Source organism: Fragaria vesca, unplaced genomic scaffold (assembly GCF_000184155.1).
Source record: "Fragaria vesca subsp. vesca unplaced genomic scaffold, FraVesHawaii_1.0 scf0511214, whole genome shotgun sequence".
Lineage (NCBI taxonomy): Eukaryota > Viridiplantae > Streptophyta > Magnoliopsida > Rosales > Rosaceae > Fragaria > Fragaria vesca.
In genome coordinates, this window is record NW_004441677.1 from 75 (window position 1) to 4,602 (window position 4,528).

Genomic DNA, 4,528 nt, shown 5'->3' on the forward strand with positions numbered 1-4,528 from the left:
TAAAGGACATCAACTATACTCCATCTTAAAAAAGGTAGGACTAGCTGAATCCTCTAATGGTAAATGTTGAAAAAATATGCTTTAACTAATGACTGGTGAATATAAAGATTGAACTAAATTCACATTGCATCATATATCAGCATAAACAGAAAAGGATCTGAGAAACACTTGAGCAAAATGATAATGCAAATAAAAATTCACCAGCAGATACAGATGCATTCTTGAAACTGTGTCTTGACTTGCTAACAGATATAGTTCAACTTTAAGAAATCAAAGTTTAGCACCTCCTTTCTTTCTAATTACCTAAATGCCAGTTCCCCACAATGAGCTATGTGATTACGAATACAGAGTAGAAAAATAAATTTCTTGTCATATGGCTAAAGTAAAGTAGAGTGGTAGTGAAACACGAATATCCACTTGATTTCTGACTCTATAAGTGAGAAAATGATTGTTACGTAAGGGGAAAAAAAAACATACTTTAGATCAGGTGACCTCTGATTCTGACTCTGAAAGTGTCCATAAGTTATTCAAAGGCAAAAGGAAGAGGCTTTTTTCGTTAATAAATAGTGCATCTAAGAACTGAATTCCCAGTGCATAATATATCGTAAATAATCAGATTGGACAAAGGTTCAGCAAAATTTTATAAAAAAGTAACAAATTACCAGAAAATACAAGTTTTTCTGAAATATGTTCTAATATAGTTCAACTTTGATAGTAAAAGTTATGTTTCAACTCATATATGATAGCAGCAGAAAACCACAGTTCTATAGAAAATTTAGTAGGAAATGAGGAAAAATGGAGGAACCTACTAGCAACTACTGTAATTAGCCTTGGTGGAAGCTATACACTGAAGGTGATTAAAAAAGAGGCAAAAGCTCCGCGACCTCATGAACTGCTGCTTCCTTTGCTTCAACTACATGATCCCTGCTGTCTTCTGCTTTCTACCAAACCACAGATTATAAGGCTGATTCAGACCGTTGGTGAAGTAATTGGAGCAATTGAATTGAATTGTCAAAGCTTCAGAGAGATAACTAAGAACATGATTGATTCCCAACCTTTACATGAAGCCATATTCAAACCTTGCCACCCTACGATTCAGATCAAATAGAGATTTCATTAGCTATGTCCCAACAAGTACAGCTCATAAAACTGATCCTGTCAGACTTAGATCACAAGGCCAGAAGCAGTAAGAGATTTACTCAAAGGGGATACTTGAACCATAATAAACATACAGAGAATTAGACATCAGTAACATCTCAAACTGATTAGGTTTACTAATGTCAACCAAATTCACTACAGGGAAACAGTGCGTCTGTAAAGTATTTCATCTTCATTCTCGTCTTCCTCGTCTGACACCATTTCATTTCCAACCCCAGGTAGCTCTAACTTCCCTCCCATACAAAATGATGGACCAGAAATCTCTGTTTCAATGTACTCCCCTTGCAACCTCTCCTCAAATCTCAGATCGCTGCAGTTGAGGAACCACTTCAAAGAACACCTGATCCCCTTGCTTTTCAACCTCTGGTATCTAGGTTTGATCCTGGATTCTAAACTATAAGTAAAGTATTCCGGAAATTCCACAAGCTCTTTCACTGGTCTCCCAATTTCGCTCTTAAAAAAGTAATAACTGTTCTTCATGAGCTCAACACGCAGAGCCACTAATTGGGGACACTTTACAACCATCTTGGCTACATCTTCTGAAGGTATGCCCCGTCCAAGAAGGAACTCAACAGGCTTCATTATCACATGTTGATTAAGGCTTACTATCTGCGGCATCTTCTCTATCACCCTTGCAAACCCTTCAGGATCAATTTTAAGCTTCATACTGAAGAAGAACTGCTGTGAAGACATTTTAGCTTTCAGAGGCTGCCCAAGAATTTGGGGGTATTGAGCAACAATAGAAGCAAGTCCTTCCCTCCTGATCCCAAAAGCAACCAAACAATCCACATTAGGCTTAATAGTCTCCTCAAGATCATAACCAAATAAATATGCACGCTTCTCCAACATCCTAGCCAAAATCTTTTTTGGCAAACCTAAGGAAACCAAATAATCAACAAAAGGCTTTATCACAGTCCCAACTCTCATACCCAAAGTAAGGATACTGAGTCACCATGGGACCTATATCCCTAGGAGTAACACCAATACTAACAAGATATGCAACAGAAGTACTCATAGTCCCCTCAAGCTTATATCCGAGAAGCTCTGGATACTTCTGCAACACATAGCCAATATCCATCTTCTCCACATCGAGCCCACGAAGGAACTTGATCACCGGAACAAGCTCAACTACCACACTAGCATGTAACACTTGTGGGTAGTTGTTAACAAACTCACAGAGCTTCGACCTTTGAATCCCAATTTTCTCCAAGTAAGCCAACACAGGTACCATATTTTTCCTCACACTACATCCAAGCATCAAAGGGTACTCGTTAATGTCGTCGATCGACAGTCCTAGCTTCTGTAGGAACTCAACTCTTTCCCTCATAACCTCAACAGTAGAGGGTAGCTCCAAGTTCTCCAATTCATCTGGAACTATGCCTAAACTCTTCAAATAGTCGCATATTATGACTCTAGAGACAAGCCTCTCTTGCGGCCTTGGACAACACCCCAAGTGACTGAGGGCATCTCATACTCAGGAAACTGGGTTGAATAGACAGAGGTCTGTAAAACCCATGGAGGGTTGTGGTGGCATTGGGTTGGTGGTGATATGGGAGTGTGTTTCTGTGGGTTTTGGAGCAAGATTTTAGCGATTTGGGTGATGGGTTTGGTTGCTCTTCCTCCTCTTAGCTGTGAGGCAATCATTTCACAAATGGAATCAAGAAATCGGTGTATCCGTTGGAGAGGGACAGAAAAGGCTTACTTGATCCTGCTTCTCGATCTTGAACCATTCAACATTTGCACGCCATTTGCTCTTGCTCCCCAGTATCGTCCATGCCCTCGTTTTCTCAATGTCTCTCGTTTTTCTTTTAACACACAACAGATTAATGTCGTCTGTTTGACACAAAATGACATAAAAGTTTTATGTCGTCTGATTATAAAATTGACGTGATGAATGTAAATAACTCATCAATTATATATATTATAAAGTCATAAGGACTAAGTAAATATCTGACCAACTTTATCATGTGTTTGACCAATTGATACTGTAAATATCTTAGAAATTTATCGAGCTTATTATATCAATATTGTATTTTTTAGAAATTTTTATCAAGTGAATACCTTGATGTTAGAGTTTGATATTAAAGTACGTGTCATAACGAGTTTGTGAAAATTTTCGTGGAATTTTCCGGATTACTGAACTATTTTTGTATGAAGTTTCAAAGTTTCAGAATTTTAGAAATTATTTATAAATTAAGAATATTTAGACGGTGCGATCTGAGCTGTAAAAAATTAAACCGTTTAATAATTAATACCAGTCGTTAGATTAAGTCAGTGATGAGGACAAAATGAGGCTGACTTGGTCCATTGTTGAAAAAGATATTTTCTTCCCCGCACCGACTAAAATGAAGTCGGAGACATAAATACTTTTTGCTAACTTTTTCTTCTTTTAAAGACGACAAATGTTTGTGGTCTTAAAAACATGATAATTTTATGCATAGCATGTTATTATATTTAGACAATAGAATTTTAAATGTTTGTTATTAAAAGATATCAGACGACAATAAAAAAAATGTTTTATGTCGTCTGATTATAAAATTGACATGATGAATGTAAATAACTCATCAATGACATATATTATAAAGTCACAAGGACTAAATAAATATCTGACCAATTTCATCGTGTGTTTGACCAATTGATACTGTAAATACATTGGAAATTTATCAAGCTTATTATATCAAGATTGTATTTTTTAGAAATTTTTATCAAGTGAATACCTTGATGTTAGAGTTTGATATTAAAGTACGTGTCATGATGAGTTTGTGAAAATTTTCGTGGAATTTTCCAGAGTACTAAGCTATTTTTGTATAAAGTTTCAAAGTTTTAAAATTTTAAAAATTATTTAGAAATTAAGAATATTTAGACGGTGCGATCTGAGCAGTAAAAAACTAAATCGTTTAAATACCAATCGAAAGATTAAGTCGATGTGAGGATAAAATTAAGTCGGTGTGAGGATAAAAAGAGGCTGACTTGGTGAATTGTCACCGACTAAATATCAAACCCCCTCTCTTTCTCTCTCTCTCCCTCTCTTTCTCGTCCCCTGGAATTCTATTTCATTCTCTCTTCCTCCCGAAACCCCCAAATTTATCAAAACCCCAAATTCTGGTTGGGGTTTCATTCTCCTCAGCGCACATACGTCCTCTGATCCTCTCCTCAAACCCTAGCCTCGATTCTTCCATGGAGGCCTCTGTGGCGGACGATCTCGGGGCCCCGGAGTCATGGGAGGTCGCGGGCGTCGACGAGGCTCTCCTCCTCCAACAACAACAAGGATCCCAAGCCTTCCCAGCAAGACCTCATCAACGACGCGTCGTCTCTGGTTTCCTCTGCTTCTGATGATAAGCTCTCTGAGGACGCCCTCAATCAGGTCGAC

The 4,528-nt window shown here is 37.7% G+C and overlaps 1 pseudogene across 1 annotated transcript; it reads right to left on the reverse strand.

Annotated features, from left to right (window-relative positions):
* Positions 1–605: 605 nt before the first annotated feature.
* LOC101296339 lies at positions 606–2,917 on the reverse strand (annotated as a pseudogene). Its single transcript, XR_185421.1, has one exon. The product of XR_185421.1 is annotated as an uncharacterized LOC101296339 (transcript).
* Between the last annotated feature and the right edge of the window lie 1,611 nt (positions 2,918–4,528).